Source organism: Catharus ustulatus, chromosome 6 (assembly GCF_009819885.2).
Source record: "Catharus ustulatus isolate bCatUst1 chromosome 6, bCatUst1.pri.v2, whole genome shotgun sequence".
NCBI lineage: Eukaryota > Metazoa > Chordata > Aves > Passeriformes > Turdidae > Catharus > Catharus ustulatus.
Window position 1 is genome coordinate 540,465 of NC_046226.1, and position 20,703 is coordinate 561,167.

General features: G+C 50.1%; 1 long non-coding RNA gene across 1 annotated transcript; it reads left to right on the forward strand.

The window, feature by feature from the left end:
* Positions 1 to 14,469: 14,469 nt before the first annotated feature.
* LOC116997851 lies at positions 14,470 to 15,214 on the forward strand. The gene is made up of 4 exons (XR_004418253.1): positions 14,470 to 14,523; positions 14,804 to 14,966; positions 15,068 to 15,137; positions 15,200 to 15,214. It is a non-coding gene; the product is annotated as an uncharacterized LOC116997851 (long non-coding RNA).
* The last annotated feature ends 5,489 nt before the right edge of the window (positions 15,215 to 20,703 follow it).

Genomic DNA, 20,703 nt, shown 5'->3' on the forward strand with positions numbered 1-20,703 from the left:
AGAGCAGAGAAAGCCAGGCCAGCTCTGGGGCTGCTGAATTCCTGACTGCAGGTGGAAATTGTGATTGAACTCTGAATTTGTGACTGCAGGTGGAAATTCTGATTGAACACTGAATTTGTGACTGCAGATGGAATTTGTGATTGAACACTGAATTCCTGACTGCAGGTGGAAATTGTGATTGAACACTGGATTTGTGATTGAACTCTGAATTTGTGACTGCAGATGGAATTTGTGATTGAACTCTGAATTTGTGATTGAACTCTGAATTTGTGACTGCAGGTGGAATTTGTGATTGAACACTGAATTTGTGATTGAACACTGAATTTGTGACTGCAGATGGAATTTCTGATAGAACACTAAATTCCTGATTGCACACTAAATGTCTGACTGCACACTGAATTTCAGATTAAACACTGAATTTCTGACTGCACACTGAATTTCTGACTGCACATGGAATTCCTGACTGCACACAGAATTTCTGATTGCACACTGAATTTCTGATTTTACACTGAATTCCTGATTGCACACTGAATTTCTGACTACACATGGAATTTCTGATGGCACACTGAATTCCTGACTGCACACAGAATTTCTGATTGCACACTGAATTTATGATTTTGCACTGAATCTCTGACTGCAAACTGAATTTCTGCAGATGGAATTTCTGATTGCACAGTGAATTTCTGATTGCAGATGGAATTTCTGACTGCACACTGAATTTGTGATTGCACACTGAATTTCTGATTTTACACTGAATTCCTGACTGCACACGAAATTTCTGATTGCACATGGAATTTCTGATTTTACAGTGAATTTTTGACTGCACACTGTCAGTGTGCCTGCACACTGAATTTGTGATTGCACACTGAATGTCTGCAGACTGAATTTCTGATTTTACACTGAATTTCTGACTGCACACTGAATTTCTGCACACTGAATGTCTGACTGCACACTGAATTTCTGGCTGCAGACTGAATTTCTGATTTTACACTGAATTTCAGATTGCAGATGGAATTTCTGACTGCACACTGAATTCCTGACTGCACACTGAATTTGTGATTGCACACTGAATGTCTGACTGCACACTGTCAGTGTGACTGTGCACTGAATGTCTGACTGCACACTGAATTTCTGATTTTACACTGAATTTCTGACTGCAAACTGAATGTCTGACTGCACACTGAATTTATGACTGCAGACTGAATTTCTGATTTTACACTGAATTTCTGATTTTACACTGAATTTCTGATTTTACACTGAATTCCTGACAGGTTTCTCTGCTGGGATTTATCTGGGACACAGCTTCCAGCATCAGTCTGCCAGAGAATCAGGGAATCCTGGAATGGCTCTGCTGGGAGTGACCCCAAATCCCAGCTGGGGGAACCCTGAGAATTTCAGACTTTCTGTGCTGACAGGCTCTGACCCACAAGATTTTGACCTGAGGCTGTGGACAAGCTTCCAAAATTGAATGACAGAACTGGAATCACTGGTGTGTGGTTTGAATAGAAGTGTGCAATGCCACAGGGTGCAGAATTTGGAATTTGGGGATTTGGGATACAGCAATGGGTATAAAGCAAGATGGATGTTTTAGGGTGGAGGATTCTTTTTTCTTCACCTTCTTCTTCTTGTGTCTAGGTGAGATCTTGTTTAATTGGATAGAAAATGTCACTCTGCAGGTCACAGGTGGTTGGTTATTGGGTTAAGAGCAAAAATAATTTAGGTGTTAGTTCTTAATTGGACAGTTTAAAAGACCTTGTAAGGAGTGAGCTCCATCTCCATTCCTTCATTTTTAGCTTATTAGCAAAAGTGCTGCAGCACCCACTGAACATGGATGAGAATTAATAAACACCTGGGTCTGAACAGAAAATTCCATCTCTAGAGCTTTTAATCAAATTTCATCTCTAGAGCTTTTAATTAAATTCCATCTCTAGAGCTTTTAATCCCGACTCTGGCAGAAGGAACAAAGAATACAGAATGTGAATCCCACCCATCCCACCCTGCCATGGCAGGGACCCCTCCCACTGTCCCAGTGTCCAGCCCCAGTGTCCAACCTGGCCTGGGACATTCCAGGGATCCAGGGGCAGCCACAGCTGCTCTGGCAATTCCAGCCCAGCCAGGAATTCCCAATTCCCAACATCCCACCCATCCCTGCCTGTGCCATCGAGCAGTCAAAGGGAAGATTGGCCCCTCCAAACTCAGTTTAATCCTACAAGAAAGCCCAGAAAAAAAAGGGATAAATGTCCTTGGACTTCACTCACATTTTTTTAATCGATTGCAGATGGAATCTCTTGGATAATTTTGCCCAGCACCATCGATTTTATTGGTGATTAGAGGCCCATCACATTATTTATGATCCCTCAGTCCATGCCAGCACCTGCAGCAGGAGGGCTGGGGGCACTGGGGGTCCCATGGCTGGCTGGAATTCACATCCCATGGATTTAGAAAACTCCTGGAGCAGAAGGAGAATTATCCTGCTCTCTGTCATCTCAGAAAAGCTGTTAAATCACCTGGAATCCAGAATAAATCCCAGCTGCATGTGAGGGAAATCAGGTCACTAATGATGGTCGTTGGGATTCAGAAACCAGCGGGATTTTCTGGATTTGGGGGTGTGTTACTGCAGGAAACACAAATACCTGGATGTTTATACATGGAAATTTCTGGATTCATGGGTGTATTTTTGCAGGGAACACAAATGCCTGGATATTTTTAGAGTGAATTTCTGGATTCACAGCTGTTTTTCTGCAGGGAACACAAATACCTGAATGTTTTCACACTGAATATTCTGGATTTGTGTTTCTGCAGGGAACACAGATGCCTGGATATTTTTACACTCAATTTCTGGATTCACAGCTGTTTTTGTGTAGGGAACACAAATGCCTGGATGTTTATACATGGAATTTTCTGGATTCATGGGTGTATTTTTGCAGGGAATACAAATGCCTGGATATTTTTACAGTGAATTTCTGGATTCACAGCTGTGTTTCTGTAGGGAACACAAATACCTGGATGTTTTTACACTGAATATTCTGGATTCATGGGTGTATTTCTGTAGGGAACACAAATACCTGGATGTTTTCACACTGAATATTCTGGATTTGTGAGTGTGTTTCTGCAGGGAACACAAATACCTGGATGTTTTTACACTGCATTTTCTGGATTCACAGCTGTTTTTCTGTAGGGAACACAAATACCTGGATGTTTATACATGGAATTTTCTGGATCCACAGCTATTTTTTCAGCAGGGAACACAAATGCATGGATATTTCTACATTGAATTTCTGGATTCACAGCTGTTTTTTTGCAGGGAACACAAATACCTGGATGTTTTCACACTGAATATTCTGGATTTGTGTTTCTGCAGGGAACACAAATGCCTGGATGTTTTTACAGTGAATTCTCTGGATTCACAGCTGTATTTCTGCAGGGAACACAAATACCTGGATGTTTTCACAGTGAATATTCTGGATTCACAGCTGTATTTCTGCAGGAAACACAAATACCTGGATGTTTTTACACTGAATTTTCTGGATTTGTGGGTGTATTTCTGCAGGGAACACAAATGCCTGGATATTTTTACAGTGAATTTTTTGGATTCACAGCTGTATTTTTGCAGGGAACACAAATACCTGGATGTTTATACATGGAATTTTCTGGATTCATGGGTGTATTTCTGCAGGAAACACAGATGCCTGGATATTTTTACACTGAGATTTCTGGATTGCTTGGATGTTTTCACACTGAAGTTGGCCATCACTTCTCTCATCCTCACCTGCAGCTTTGTGCTTTGCTAAATTTTTGCTTATGCAGGAATTTTTTAAACATATTCAAGCCTCCTGAGCAAGAAGGCTCTGGAAGATGACATCAGGGATGGGACTGATGGGATGGAGCTCTGGGGCACAAAGGTTAATTCCTTTTGCATAAAATGTAGCTGATCTCAAACCCCGTGGGATTATTCCTTGGTTTGCATTTTCCTGGGCAGCACAAGGGGCTGGAGGGGGCTCTGACCTGGAGGAGGCTCTGACCTCAGGGAGGGCTCTGACCTGGAGGAGGCTCTGACCTGATGGGGGCTCTGACCTGGTGGGGGGCTCTGACCTTGGGGAGGGCTCTGACCTGGTGGGGGGCTCTGACCTGGGGGGGGGGCTCTGACCTGGTGGGAGGCTCTGACCTGGTGGGGGGCTCTGACCTTGGGGAGGGCTCTGACCTGGTGGGGGGCTCTGACCTGGGGGGGGGCTCTGACATGGTGGGGCTGCTCTGACCTGGTGGGGGGATCTGACCTGGTGGGGGGCTCTGACCTGGTGGGGGGCTCTGACCTGGGGGGGCTGCTCTGACCTGGTGGGGGCTCAGACCTGGTGGGGGCTCAGACCTGGTGGGGGGCTCAGACCTGGTGGGGGGCTCTGACCTGGTGGAGCTGCTCTGCCTTTGGTCCCTGCAGAGCATCCAGATGTGGGGCCAGATGTGGGTCCCTTCCAGTCCAGGCTCCCCAGGGACACAGGGGACAGCCAGGGTGGCAGCTCTGCCTCTTGGGGTTGGGTGTCTTTAGATAAACCAGGGAGAGCTGTGTGGGTGGGGGATTGGGTGACTGGGGACATTGCAGGGGACATTCCAGGGGGACATTCCAGGGGACATTCCAGGGTGACATTGCAGGGGACATTCCAGGGGACATCCCAGGGGACATTGCAGGGTGATATTCCAGGGGACAGTGCAGGGCCACGGTGCTGAAGGTGAGAGCCCTGTCCCTGCAGGGTGAGTGTGTCACCTCTCCTGTCCTGTCCCCTCCCACCTTTGGCACTGTGGATGTGCCTGTCCCACACCTCCAGTCCTTGGGGACAATTTCAGGCACTGAGGGGCTGGAGGGCATCCAGGGAAGGGAATGGAGCCCCAGGAGAGACTGAGGGAGCTGGGAAAGGGCTGGGGAATCCCTGAGGGAGCTGGGAAGGGGCTGGAGAATCCCTGAGGGAGCTGGGAGGGCTCAGCCTGGAGAAAAGGAGGCTCAGGGGGCCCTTGTGGCTCTGCACAAGTCCCTGCCAGGAGGGGACACCGGGGGGATTTGGGATCTGCTCCAGGAACAGGGACAGGAGCAGAGGCAAATCTGTGGCTCCATGGAATTCTGTGTGTCCATGGAATTCTGTAGCTCCATGGAATTCGGTGTGTCCATGGAATTCGGTGTGCCCATGGAATTCTGTGTGCCCATGGAATTCTGTGTGCCCATGGAATTCTTTGTGCCCATGGAATTCTGTGTGCCCATGGAATTCTGTGTGTCCCTGGAATTCTGTGTGTCCCTGGAATTCCATGGTTCCAGAATTCCGTGGCTCTGTGGCTCGTGCCCAGGAGCTCTGCTGGCCCCTCCAGCTCTGTGCCTGCAGGGCTGGCTGTGGCTCCCGGAGCTGTTCCCTTTTGGGAGCCCTGTGGGAACACCAGTGGGAGCTGTGTGCTCGTGGGAAGCTCGGGAAAACACATTTCCTCGGGAATGGCTGTGCTTTTTGTCGGGAGCTTTTTTCGGGGTTTCAGCTGAACGTCCTGGCGCGCTGTGCCACTCGCAGCAGGATGCTCCTGTCACCGTTCCAAGAGTTCTCACTCAGGTTATCCCAGGGAATGGGGGTGAGGACTCGGCTCCTGGCAGGGAGATGGAGGACTGGAATGTGTCCTGGAATGGCAGCAGTGTGGAGAAGTGACTGGAGCAAGCAGCTCAGCTCAGGGATTCGGATCCCAGAGAAGCTGGGAGTGAAAACCCATCCCATGGAGCCCTGTGCAGCAGGATGGAGCTGGCACTGCTCCAGGGCGCTGCTTCTCCCCAGGGATGCTGAACTCTGCTGTGCACAGCGCCCAAGAGCAGGCTGTGGGGTTTGGAGTGGCCAGAGGGCTCCAGGGCTGGGGATCAGAGCTGCCAGGGGAAGGGAGCAGCTGCTTCAGCAGGGCTTGGATGGAACTGATCTCATCCTGGCAGCTTTTCCCAGGGAGCCAGCCTGCCTTTCATCAGTCCCTGAATTGGAGAGAGCCTCGGGATGGCTGTGAACATCTCCCAGCTGGTGGTCAGATGAAATGTGGGCTGATTAAACCACACCTGGATGGGGGGGCATCAGCTGCTCTTGTGCACAGCCTGAATCCACCTCCCCTCAGCTCTGGATCCCCTGCAGGCTGGGAAGTCGCAAAATTTCTGCTTAGAATGAATTCTTTGCCAGAATGTCCTTCAGTGCCTTTTGCAGAGCCTGGAAAAGGCAGAGCAGAGAGCTCAGGGGATGAACTGACTGCAGGCAGCAGGGACACACCAGGGACCAACAACTGGGGATGATTGCTGGTCCCCAGGTGCTCTGGGAGCCCACCCAGCCTGGCTGGGGAGCAGCAGCACCAGGGTGGTTGTGCCAAGGGCTCCCTGTGCCCCTGAGAGGGACAGGCTGTGGGGAGGGTCTGCCTTCGAGCATCCTGGGCTTGGAAATGTCACAATGTGGGGAGGGGCTGCCTTCGAGCATCCTGGGCTTGGAAATGTCACAATGTCATTGAGTCACAGAGCCCCAGCAGGGACAGGCTGGAGGGGACCCCAGAGGGGCACTGGTGTCACCTCCCTGCTCCAGCAGGGCCATCCCAGAGCTCAGGGCACAGCAGGGTGTCCATGTGGCTCTGGAATATCCCAGGAGGAGACTCCAGCCCCTCTCTGGGCTCTGCTCAGGGCTGGGCACTGCCCAGGGCACAAGTTCTGCTCCTGAGCCGCCAATTCCTGGGATCAGCCCCTGCCTGGAGCAGAGCTGGAACTGCTGTGCCCCTGCCCGTTCCATTTCAGCCACCTGTCCCAGCTCTGGGCCATTGTCCCTTCCCTGTCCTTTTCTGTGCCTTTATCCCATTCCCTGTCCCCTGCTGTGCCCTCGTTCTGTTCCCTGTCCCCTGCTGTGCCCCTGTCCCTTTCCCTGTCCCCTGCTGTCCCCCTGTCCCATTCCCTGTCCCCTGCTGTCCCCCTGTCCCTTCCCTGTCCCCTTCTGTGCCCCTGTCCCTTTCCCTGTCTCCTGAGGTCCCCCTGTCCCATTCCCTGTCCCCTTCTGTGCCCCTGTCCCTTCCCTGTCCCCTTCTGTGCCCCTGTCCCTTCCCTGTCCCCTTCTGTGCCCCTGTCCCATTCCCTGTCCCCTTCTGTGCCCCTGTCCCTTCCCTGTCCCCTGCTGTGCCCCTGTCCCTTCCCTGTCCCCTTCTGTGCCCCTGTCCCATTCCCTGTCCCCTTCTGTGCCCCTGTCCCTTCCCTGTCCCCTGCTGTGCCCCTGTCCCTTCCCCGTCCCCTGCTGTGCCCCTGTCCCTTCCCTGTCCCCTGCTGTGTCCCTGTCCCTTCCCTGACCCCTTCTGTGCCCCTGTCCCGTTCCCTGTCCCCTGCTGTCCCCCTGTCCCTTCCCTGTCCCCTGCTGTCCCCAGCTCCAGTGCAGAGACGCAGGGAGAGGCTGCAGGCTCTGGCAGAACACTTTGCAGAGAGATGAAGGCACAAGAAGTTAAAATGCTCCTGTGGGGTTCAGTTCAGACCCGAGGGTGGCAGATGCTGTCCCTGCTGTCCCCAGACTCTGCTGGCTGTTTTCTGACCCCAGAAGAGCACAGAGCAGCAAGGACCATGTCTGCTTAAGCGTTAAAGCTCCAAGGATTACAGATCTTAGAACTTGTTTCCTTTTATTTACTCTTCCCAGAGGACACTTTTGGAGCATAACTCAGCACTCACTGCTCACCCAGCTCACCAGGGGCAGCCCTCAGGGCTGGGCTGTGCAGTTTTAACAGGGGCACATCTGGGCCCTGCCTGCATGGGGCAGGAGGGAATCACTGGGGGATTTCCAGCCCATCCTGGAACTGCAACAGTCCCTGTCCCCAGTGCTCCCTGCAGGGGCAATCCCAGCTCTGTCCCTCTCCCATCCCTGTCCCATCCCTGTCCCTGTCCCTGTCCCAGCCCTGTCCCTGTCCCTGTCCCCAGTGCTCCCTGCAGGCACAATCCCAGCCCTGTCCTTGTCCCTGTCCCACAGCGTTCCCTGCAGGGGCAATCCCAGCCCTGTCCCCATCCCTGTCCCATCCCTGTCCCTGTCCCCAGTGCTCCCTGCAGGGGCAATCCCAGCTCTGTCCCTGTCCCATCCCTGTCCCTGTCCCTGTCCCAGCCCTGTCCCTGTCCCCAGTGCTCCCTGCAGCAGCAATTCCAGCCCTGTCCTTGTCCCATCCTTGTCCCATCCCTGTCCCATCCCTGTCCCTGTCCCTGTCCCTGTCCCTGTCCCATCCCTGTCCCCATCCCTGTCCCTGTCCTTGTCCCTGTCCCGTCCCTGTCCCTGTCCCTGTCCCATCCCTGTCCCTGTCCCGTCCCTGTCCCTGTCCCATCCCTGTCCCATCCCTGTCCCTGTCCTTGTCCCTGTCCCGTCCCTGTCCTTGTCCCATCCCTGTCCCATCCCTGTCCCTGTCCCTGTCCCTGTCCCTGTCCCTGTCCCATCCCTGTCCCATCCCTGTCCCTGTCCCAGCCCTGTCCCTGTCCTGTCCCCAGTGCTCCCTGCAGCAGCTATCCCAAATCTGTCCCTGTCCCTGTCCCTGTCCTGCTCCTGTCCTGCTCCTGTCCTGCTCCTGTCCTGCTCCTGTCCTGCTCCTGTCCTGCTCCTGTCCTGCTCCTGTCCTCCCTGGGGATGCTGACAGGTGAGTCCAGCAGGTACAGGCTTTGCTCAGCGATCTCCATATCTGGGATGGATCCACGTTCCCCAGTCCCCCAGGGGAGCCAGCCCTGTCCCCTCCCCTGTCCCCACCCCCGTGAGCTGGGGGAGCTGCACCTCGTTCAAACAGACTCAGGCAAGCCAAGAGCTCTGCATAATTAATTTTCTGCCTAACACATCATTTTTTTTTCTCACTTTTGTCTATGAAATGCCTCCACAGAGCTCCTTGCTTATGACATTTCATGTGATACCAGACCAAGCACATTTTCTCTCATTAGCTGCTTTTTTTGTCTCCCAGTCTCTCAGTCATTTTTTAAAAGTTTGCACAATACAAATTTTAGGAGTTAAAAGTAAGCTTTTTGCTGGCTCACACTGAGCCCTTGCCAATATGAAGTAGGTCAGTCTCAATTTGGTTGAATTTTCTTAATTCTCCTAATTGTGTTTGTTCAGCCCAGCAGAGGGTCTCAATTAAAACTGCCCTTACTGTGTTCAGCAATATAAAACTGACTGAGCATTTGGAGTCCAGGGAGGAGCAGAGCCCTGCTCAAACCCTCTTCTGCCTCTGCAGAGACTGAGCAGCCCAGGAGTCACTCCTCTGCAGGGCAAGGAGAGTTCCCAGGGCAAAAGGGGAGTGGGGAGCTTCCTCAGCAGCAAAAAGTGAGACTGAGATCTGCAGAACAATTCCAGCTCAGACACTGAGATCTGCAGAACAATTCCAGCTCAGAGACTGAGATCTGCAGAACAATTCCAGCTCAGAGACTGAGATCTGCAGAACAATTCCAGCTCAGAGTGAGATCTGCAGAACAATTCCAGCTCAGACTGAGATCTGCAGAACAATTCCAGCTCAGAGACTGAGACCTGCAGAACAATTCCAGCTCAGAGACTGAGATCTGCAGAACAATTCCAGCTCAGAGACTGAGATCTGCAGAACAATTCCAGCTCAGAGACTGAGATCTGCAGAACAATTCCAGCTCAGAGTGAGACTGAGATCTGCAGAACAATTCCAGCTCACAGTGAGACTGAGATCTGCAGAACAATTCCAGCCCAAAGAGAGACTGAGATCTGCAGAACAATTCCAGCTCAGACTGAGATCTGCAGAACAATTCCAGCTCAAAGTGAGACTGAGATCTGCAGAACAATTTCAGCTCAAAATGAGACTGAGATCTGCAGAACAATTCCAGTCAAAGTGAGACTGAGATCTGCAGAACAATTCCAGCTCAGAGACTGAGATCTGCAGAACAATTCCAGCTCAAAGTGAGACTGAGATCTGCAGAACAATTTCAGCTCAAAATGAGACTGAGATCTGCAGAACAATTCCAGCTCAGAGTGAGACTGAGATCTGCAGAACAATTCCAGCTCAGAGACTGAGATCTGCAGAACAATTCCAGCTCAGAGACTGAGATCTGCAGAACAATTCCAGCTCAAAGTGAGACTGAGATCTGCAGAACAATTCCAGCTCAGAGTGAGACTGAGATCTGCAGAACAATTCCAGCTCAGAGACTGAGATCTGCAGAACAATTCCAGCTCAGAGTGAGACTGAGATCTGCAGAACAATTCCAGCTCAGAGACTGAGATCTGCAGAACAATTCCAGCTCAGAGACTGAGATCTGCAGAACAATTCCAGCTCAGAGTGAGACTGAGATCTGCAGAACAATTCCAGCTCAGAGACTGAGATCTGCAGAACAATTCCAGCTCAGACACTGAGATCTGCAGAACAATTCCAGCTCAGAGACTGAGATGTGCAGAACAATTCCAGCTCAGACTGAGATCTGCAGAACAATTCCAGCTCAGACTGAGATCTGCAGAACAATTCCAGTCAAAGTGAGACTGAGATCTGCACAACAATTCCAGCTCAGACTGAGATCTGCAGAACAATTCCAGCTCAGAGACTGAGATCTGCAGAACAATTCCAGCTCAGACTGAGATCTGCAGAACAATTCCAGCTCAGACTGAGATCTGCAGAACAATTCCAGCTCAGAGACTGAGATCTGCAGAACAATTCCAGCTCAAAGTGAGACTGAGATCTGCAGAACAATTCCAGTCAAAGTGAGACTGAAATACTGAGATCTGCATTCTGCAATTGGAGAGCAATTCCAACAGGAATGTGGCTGGGACATCAGGAGATGGAACAAACAGTAACAAACAACCTTTCCTCTCTGGTTTATTCTTTCCCCAGACAGAATTGGTGCTGCACACTCAGAGTGAGGGTGATGGCCACGAGCTCTGTGCATGAGCCTTCATGGAACAACCCTTCTAAATGCATTCCTTCATCATTTGGAGACTTCAGAGTCCTGCAAAATAGTGATTTCTGTTTATTCCTTCAATTTTGTGTCAGTAGGATGGAGACTGAACTGGGATACTCTGGATGAAGGGAGGAAATATTGAAACCCCAGGAAAAATTGTCGGTTTTTTTGGTTGAAAAATGCTTGGATAATATAGATGTTTGCCAACATCAGGTTTGAAATTGTAACAGTCCTGATCATCATTAAATCATAAACTCATGGAATGGTTTGGGGTTGGAGGGAGCTTAAATCCCCCCCAGTTCCACCCCCCTTTCCCATTTCTGTCCAAAAGAATCCACCCGAATTGGAGTTCTGGGAGCAGGAGAGAACGAGGTGGGGAGGAGGAGGAGGAGAAGGAGGAGGAGGAGGAGTGCAGAGGAAGGTCCTGGCTGGGGCAGGCACTGAGGGTGTGCAGCTCATTCCTGCTCTGGATCTGATGGGTGAAAAATTGAATTCCTTTGTTCTTAATTCATAATTGATTGAACTATGAAATTTCACAGAATGGAAGATCTGCTAAAGTAGGTTGAAATCAGCAAAGAGATTAGTAAAAAAAAACCCAAGAAATCATCTAATTTCCAAACATTGGATTTGAACATTATCAGAATGAAATGTTCCAGACTTTGATTTCTGAAAGTGCTTCATCTCAGTCTTCAATAAATCCCTTTTTATGTAGAAATTACACTTTTCATATTAAAATTAACACACATTTACAAACAGAGAGGCTTTAATGGTTAAAGTGACCCAATCTGAATGAAAATTAACAGCAATTGCAATTACAGAATCTTTTTTTTTTTAACCAGATCCCTTTAGAAAACTCTGTTTTAATTTAATGTACATTTCTGCCCTCTTATTTTTATCTGCTTTGGATGCATCTGGAAATCCAATTTTTCCTTTTAATGGAAATGTTGGCAGTATCTGGAATGGAAATGGAGCCTGGAGCAGGTGATAACAGGGAAGGGCTCCCAGGCAGAGCAGCAGAGGCACGGGGGGCACTGGAAATTCTGGCTCTGCCCTGTTGTGCCCCACGTCTGCTCCTAAAGCCACTGCCTGTGGCACAGGAGTCGCACAAGTTTTCCTCTGTGTGCTTCAACTTCCACTGCAATTTTTATTTGTCCTCTCATCCCACGTTTGCCTGGAGGCAGAGCATCAGGTGAGAAGAAATGAGCCAGGTTTAAAAATCACCCAGCAGCCTGCTGGGGTCTGAGCTCTGCTCTCACCACGGGGAGGGAGGAAAGGCAGGGAAAGCCGACTGCAGCAGGGTGATGGATGTCCTGGAATGACCCTGCAGGAACGCAGACAGCAGGTCACCTGCCCTGGCTGATTCCATCTTCAAAGGGTTCCTTCCCCATTCCTAACAGAAATCAGGATGTGGGAGATGTCTGAAATTACATTTTCTTCCCCCACATTACTCTCCCTTTTCATTTATTTCTGGCTTGTGGCTGTTAATGGGTGGGATTTGTTCCCTAATCCTTCCCCAGTTCCTCTGGAAGCTGTGGTGGCTCCTCTGCTCACTCCAAGTTCTTTGGCCAAGGATGGGATTCTGGGATCTGTTCTGCTCCCTTTTCTGTGCCAGCCTTTGTCTGTGCACCGCCATTCCCTGCTCTCCATCGCCATGGAAACCGGGAACAGCAGGGAAAGTTCCTGAATTCTGCCTCTGGTTCCAGATCCATCCCCTGGAATGGTGGGTATGGTGGGGATGGATGGTGGGATGGGATGGTGGGATGGTGGGGATGGGATGGTGGGATGGTGGGGATGGTGGGGATGGTGGGGATGGTGGGGATGGTGGGATGGTGGGGATGGGATGGTGGGGATGGTGGGATGGGATGGTGGGATGGTGGAATGGGATGGTGGGGATGGTGGGATGGTGGGATGGGATGGTGGGGATGGTGGGATGGGATGGTGGGGATGGTGGGGATGGTGGGGATGGTGGGGATGGTGGGGATGGTGGGATGGTGGGGATGGTGGGAATGGGATGGTGGGGATGGTGGGGATGGGATGGTGGGATGGTGGGATGGTGGGGATGGTGGGAATGGGATGGTGGGATGGTGGGATGGTGGGGATAGTGGGATGGTGGGGATGGGATGGTGGGATGGTGGGGATGGTGGGAATGGAATGGTGGGGATGGGATGGTGGGAATGGAATGGTGGGGATGGGATGGTGGGATGGAGGGATGGTGGGGATGGGATGGTGGGATGGTGGGATGGTGGGGATGGTGGGGATGGTGGGAATGGGATGGTGGGATGGTGGGGATGGTGGGGATGGGATGGTGGGAATGGGATGGTGGGGATGGGATGGTGGGATGGTGGGGATGGGATGGTGGGGATGGTGGGGATGGTGGGGATGATGGAATTCCTGGTTCCAGCTGAGCCTGTTTGGCCATAGGATCTGCTCCCACCTGCCCAGGCCCCTCCTGGACTGCAGTGAGTGCCCTGGGAGGTGAACCAGGTCCTGGAAGGTGAATCAGGTCCTGGGAGGTGAACCAGGTCCTGGAAGGTGAATCAGGCCCCTGGTTTTGGAAGAGCTGCTGCTGTTCTGCAGCCCAGAAGGCTCGGCGATGACTCAAACACAGCACTCTTCCCACTGTTCTGCAGTATTTTCTGTTTATGGATTTATGGAAATTTGGGTTTTTAATGAGCGCCAAACCCCAAGAACTTTGGGATTCTGTGCCACAGTTATAAATAATGAGGACTGGGAAGGAAGGAGGCAGTGTTAATGTGCTGGGGAAGGGCTGGAGCAGCTCTGCTGCATTTCCTCCCCTGCTCTGCAGCAGCTCCTGGGGAGGAGCAGGGGTCAGGCCAGGGGAGCACTGACAGGGCAGAGCTCACTGAACCCCAACCTGGGGCTGTGCCACTGCCTGCCTGGGGACCAGAGCCTCAGCCCTGCTGCAATGGGGACATGGGGATGTGAGGGACACGGGGATGTGAGGGACACAGGGGGCATGGGGAATGTGAGGGATGTAAGGGACAAGGGGATGTGAGGGACACAGGGAACAGGAGGGACATGGGGGACATTGGGGACAGGAGGCACATGGGGGACATGGGGAATGTGAGGGACATGGGGGAAATGAGAGGAATGGGGGACATGGAGGACATTGGGGACATAGGCAACACAGGGGAAATGAGGGACACCAGGGACACGAGGGATGTGAGGGACACAAGGGACACGAGCAGTGCTGGTGCTCAGCTCCTCCAGGCCTGGCACTCCCCTGCACAGGGGCAGATGAGATTTTTGGCTTCCACACGAGATTTTTTGGCTTCCACACGAGATTTTTGTCTGCAAAATAAAACCAGGAGGGGAAAGGCAGAGACGGCTGGGGCTGAACAGAGCCTCTTGCAGCCAGGAACAGAAATAATTCCAGCAGAAATCTGGAGCCCAGAGACAGCCACAGCCAGCAGCACAGCCAGCAGCAGAGTCCAGGAGCTGTGGAGCACAGCCAGCAGCAGTGTTCAGGTGTTCAGGTGTTTGGGAGCACAGCACAGCCAGCAGCAGTGTTCAGGAGCTGTGGAGCACATCCAGCAGCAGTGTTCAGGTGTTTGGGAGCACAGCACAGCCATGCTCAGGTGTTCAGGTGTTTGGGAGCACAGCACAGCCATGCTCAGGTGTTTGGGAGCACAGCACAGCCATGCTCAGGTGTTCAGGTGTTTGGGAGCAGAGCACAGCCATGCTCAGGTGTTTGGGAGCACTGCACAGCAGAGTTCAGGTGTTCAGGTGTTTGGAAGCAGAGCACAGCAGTGTTCAGGTGTTCAGGTGTTTGGGAGCAGAGCACAGCAGAGTTCAGGTGTTGTGGAGCACAGCACAGCCATGCTCAGGTGTTCAGGTGTTTGGGAGCACAGCACAGCCATGCTCAGGTGTTTGGGAGCAGAGCACAGCCGTGCTCAGGTGTTTGGGAGCAGAGCACAGCCATGCTCAGGTGTTTGGGAGCAGAGCACAGCCATGCTCAGGTGTTTGGGAGCAGAGCACAGCCATGCTCAGGTGTTCAGGTGTTTGGGAGCAGAGCACAGCCATGTTCAGGTGTTTGGGAGCAGAGCACAGCCATGCTCAGGTGTTTGGGAGCAGAGCACAGCAGTGTTCAGGTGTTTGGGAGCAGAGCACAGCAGTGTTCAGGTGTTCAGGTGTTTGGGAGCAGAGCACAGCAGTGTTCAGGTGTTTGGGAGCAGAGCACAGCCATGCTCAGGTGTTCAGGTGTTTGGGAGCAGAGCACAGCCATGTTCAGGTGTTTGGGAGCACTGCACAGCCATGCTCAGGTGTTTGGGAGCACTGCACAGCAGAGTTCAGGTGTTCAGGTGTTTGGAAGCAGAGCACAGCTGTGTTCAGGTGTTTGGAAGCAGAGCACAGCAGAGTTCAGGTGTTGTGGAGCAGAGCACAGCCATGCTCAGGTGTTTGGGAGCAGAGCACAGCAGTGTTCAGGTGTTTGAGAGCAGAGCACAGCCATGTTCAGGTGTTTGGGAGCAGAGCACAGCCATGTTCAGGTGTTCAGGTGTTTGGGAGCACAGCACAGCCATGCTCAGGTGTTCAGGTGTTTGGGAGCAGAGCACAGCCATGCTCAGGTGTTTGGGAGCAGAACACAGCCATGCTCAGGTGTTTGGGAGCACAGCACAGCTGTGTTCAGGTGTTCAGATGTTCAGGTGCCCAGCACAGGTACATTGAACACTGGGCAAATCACAGAATCCTGGAATCCCAGCAGGGTTTGGGACAGGAGGGACCTCCAACCCCAGCCATCCCACCCCAGCCATGGCAGGGACACCTCCACTGTCCCAGGCTGCTCCAGCCCATCCTGGAGCACTTCCAGGGATGGAATGACATTATTTTTTACATATATACACACAATAACGCTGCAATCCAGCCCTTAGCAGAGCCATTCCCTATTCAGTAACCCCAGACAAAAGCCACGAGCAGCTGTGAGCTGTGTTTGTCTGGAGCAGTCCTGTCCTGCCAGGTGAGCCCCTCCTCAGCACCCACTCGGATTTTTGGGGAAGGGCTGCACAGGGTCCCAGCCACTCCCTGTGTCTCTGGCTACCCCTCAGCAAACTGGGGAGGGAATCAAATGACTGCCTCGTTCAAAGAACGGTGAAAAATGAAGATGAAAAACGAGAAATTAATGGGGAAAACGAAATGAAGATGAAAAAAATGGGCAAAGCCTTTGTGTGCAATTTCCCTGGGGGAAGTCAGCAGTCACCTCTGAGAGCAGCTGGCCCTGCCAAGAGCTCCTTTCATCACCTGGGAATTGCCATTTGCATTTAGAAGTCTCTCCTTTGCTCTTCCTGCAATCAGATGCAGGCTCCAGTTTCTTGGGGTTTTTTTTATTGTTTGGAGGTTTTTGTCAGGAAAAAAAATCAAATTAACAACCTCCATCTAGAGGTGGAGTTCACTGATGTTGTCCTTGAGGAGGGAGGCTTGACTTTTTCTTCTTTCATCAGTGTGATACATTCCAAACTCAGTATTCTGGGTGTTCTGATGAAAAAAAAACAAAACAAAACAAAAACAAGAAAACAAAAACAAGAAAACAAAAACAAGGAAAAAAACCCCAAAAAACAAAACAAAACAAAAAAAAAACCAAAAAACCCCAAAAAAACCCTGATGTCCCTCTGTCCCTGTCCCATTAAGCTGTCCCTGATGTCCCCTGTCCCTGCTGTGCTGTCCCTGTGTCCCATGGTGATGTCCCTGATGTCCCCCTGTCCCTGTCCCATTAAGGTGTCCCTGATGTCACCCTGTCCCTGCTGTGCTGTCCCTGCTGTGGTGTCCCTGTGTCCCATGGGGATGTCCCTGATGTCCCCTGTCCCTGTGTCCCATTGAGGTGTCCCTGATGTCCCCTGTCCCTGTGTCCCATGAAGGTGTCCCTGATGTCCCCCTGTCCCTGTGTCCCATTAAGGTGTCCCTGATGTCCCCTGTCCCTGCTGTGCTGTCCCTGTCCCATTAAGGTGTCCCTGATGTCCCCATGTCCCTGCTGTGCTGTCCCTGCTGTGCTGTCCCAGTCCCATTAAGGTGTCCATGATGTCCCCCTGTCCCTGCTGTGCTGTCCCTGTGTCCCATGGGGATGTCCCTCACGTCCCCCTGTCCCTGCTGTGCTATCCCTGTGTCCCATTAAGGTGTCCCTGATGTCCCCTGACCCTGCTGTGCTGTCCCTGTGTCCCATTAAGGTGTCCCTGATGTCCCCCTGTCCCTGCTGTGCTGTCCCTGTCCCATGAAGGTGTCCATGATGTCCCCCTGTCCCTGTGTCCCATTAAGGTGTCCCTGATGTCCCCTGTCCCAGCTGTGCTGTCCCTGTGTCCCATTAAGGTGTCCCTGCTGTCCCCTGTCCCTGCTGTGCTGTCCCTGTGTCCCATTAAGGTGTCCCTGATGTCCCCTGTCCCCGTGCCCCCCAGCCCAGCCCTCTCATTGCCCAGGGGTCCCACAGCCCCTGACCAGCCCTGGGGCTCCCCCAGTTTGTCCCCAGCCCTTTGGTCCCCCACAGGAGCTGGTCCCCGTGGCCAGGCCGGTGCCTGACCCTCACCCCAGCCTGGGATGAGCTCTGGGACCTTCCCCAAACCCCCCTGGCTCTCTGATCCTCCATCCCTGCCAGCAGCCCTGGCACTGCTGCACAGTCACTGCAGAGAAAATCATGTTTGGAGTGCAGAAAACAAAAAAATGCATGTCTGTAACACCAGCCATCTCTGCCACTTATTGGGGAAACGTCCCCCATGGCAAGGTAAAACTCTGCCACAGGTTTTTCCTTTCTTACTGCAACGTGTTTGAAGTTAAAGACACAACTTCAGCTTCCTTTTGCTCTCCCTGCTGCCTTGTTTTAATTCCAACGAGCTAAACTAATTTATTCTACCTGCTAAACGATGGGCTGCTGCTTCTTGCTGTCATAATCACAAGGCAGGCACCGAGAGATTTGATAAATTGCGTGTCACAGGAGCCAGATCAATAAATATATAAGTGTGTGAAAAATTAAACTCGAGGAGGAGGTTCAGGCGTGTTGGGTTTGTATCAAAGGCCACAGCAATGCCTGCAGGCACCGAGGGAGCAACTTCAGCAGCACATCCACTGGAACATTTTCATTGCAGCTTCACCAAAATAAAAGGTTTTCCTGGTAATGTGCAGGTTGTGTTAATTTTTAAACAGAATTCTGTTCCACTGAAATAAAGATGTCTTGTTGCCTTTACTTCAAGTGCATAATTTCTCAGAGATCTGTCATATTAATTTGATGCTATTTAGGCTTAGATTTGATTATAATGTTTTGACAGATGTCAAATGTCGTGTGTCAAAGTACTGCAACATTGATCCCACAGGAAACAGGAGCTTTTCATGTCTGCATGGCTGAGGATTAAATATAAAACACCTCAGAACAAGGATGGAAATCTCTGGGCGTTGGAAGAGTCTGGCAGGAGGAAATGCCAGATTGCACCCCCGGTGCTTGGGAGCAGAGCCTGCCTGGAGTTGTGTTCATGGTGAAATTCTGATTATCTGGGGACCTGTTAATGGTGAAATCCTGATTATCTGGGGACCTGTTAATGGTGAAATCCTGATTATCTGGGGACCTGTTAATGGTGAAAATCCCGATTAGCTGGAGTTGTGTTCATGGTGAAAATTCCGATTATCTGGGGACTTGTTAATGGTGAAAATCCTGATTATCTGGGGACCTGTTAATGGTGAAAATCCCGATTAGCTGGAGTTGTGTTCATGGTGAAAATTCTGATTATATGGAGATGTGTTAATGGTGAAATCCTGATTACCTGGAGGTGTGTTCATGGTGAAAATCCTGATTATCTGGGGATCTGTTAATGATGAAATCCTGATTAGCTGGATTTGTGTTAATGATGAAAATCCTGATTACCTAGAGATGTGTAATAGTAAAAATCCTGAGTATCTGGAGATGTGTTCATGGTGAAAATTCTGATTATCTGGAGTTGTGTTAATAGTGAAAATTCTGATTATCTGGGGACCTGTTAATGGTGAAAATCCTGATTATCTGGGGACCTGTTAATGGTGAAATCCTGATTGCCTGGAGTTGTGTTCATGGTGAAATCCTGATTACCTGAAGTTGTGTTCATGGTGAAAATTCTGATTATCTGGGGACCTGTTCATGGTGAAATCCTGATTAGCTGGAGTTGTGTTAATGGTGAAATCCTGGTTACCTGGAGATGTGTTCATGGTGAAAATCCTGATTATCTGGGGACCTGTTAATGGTGAAATCCTGATTAGCTGGAGTTGTGTTAATGGTGAAAATTCTGATTATCTGGGGACCTGTTAATGGTGAAAATCCCGATTATCTGGAGTTGTATTAATGGTAAAAATTCTGATTATCTGGAGATGTGTTAATGATGAAATCCTGATTAGCTGGATTTGTGTTAATGATGAAAATCCTGATTATCTGGAGATGTGCAATGGTAAAAATCCTGATTATCTGAAGATGTGTAATGGTAAAAATCCTGATTACCTGGAGATGTGTTCATGGTGAAAATTCTGATTATCTGGGGACCTGTTAATGGTGAAATCCTGATTATCTGGGGACCTGTTAATGGTGAAAATCCCAATTAGCTGGAGTTGTGTTCATGGTTAAAATTCCGATTATCTGGGGACCTGTTAATGGTGAAATCCTGATTAGCTGGAGTTGTATTAATGGTAAAAATTCTGATTACCTGGAGTTGTGTTCATGGTGAAAATTCTGATTATCTTGGGATCTGTTAATGGTGAAAATCCCAATTAGCTGGAGTTGTGTTCATGGTGAAAATTCCAATTATCTGGGGACCTGTTAATGGTGAAATTCTGATTATCTTGGGATCTGTTAATGGTGAAATCCTGATTAGCTGGAGTTGTATTAATGGTAAAAATTCTGATTACCTGGAGATGTGTAATGGTAAAAATCCTGATTATCTGGAGATGTGTTCATGGTGAAAATTCTGATTATCTGGGGACCTGTTAATGGTGAAATCCTGATTATCTGGAGATGTGTAATGGTGAAAATCCTGATTACCTGGAGTGTGTTCATAGTGAAAATTCTGATTATGTGGGGATCTGTTAATGATGAAATCCTAACTAGCTGGATTTGTTTTAATGATGAAAATCCTGATTACCTGGAGATGTGTAATAGTAAAAATCCCGATTATCTGGAGTTGTATTAATGGTAAAAATTCTGATTATCTGGAGATGTGTTAATGGTGAAAATTTTGATTATCTGGAGATGTGTTAATGGTGAAAATTTTGATTATCTAGGGATCTGTTAATGGTGAAAATCCTGATTACCTGGAGTTGTGTTAATGGTGAAAATCCCGATTAGCTGGAGTTGTGTTAATGGTGAAAATTCTGATTATCTGGGGACCTGTTAATGGTGAAAATCCCGATTAGCTGGAGATGTATTAATGGTGAAAATCCCCATTATCTGGAGTTGTGTTCATGGTGAAAATCCCCATTATCTGGAGTTGTGTTCATGGTGAAAATCCCCATTATCTGGAGATGTGTTAATGGTGAAATCCTGATTGCCTGGAGTTGTGTTCATGGTGAAAATTCTGATTATCTGGAGTTGTGTTAATGGTGAAAATTCTGATTATCTGGAGATGTGTTAATGGTGAAAATCCCCATTATCTGGAGTTGTGTTCATGGTGAAAATCCCCATTATCTGGAGTTGTGTTAATGGTGAAAATCTCCATTATCTGGAGTTGTATTAGTGGTGAAAATCCCGATTATCTGGAGTTGTGGAGCTCACTGGAATTTGGCATTGCACTTCCCAAACACCACAGAGCTCCCTTCACGAGGTTCTGGGAAAGGAGGGTTGGTTTGACGTGCAGAGGGGGCAGTTT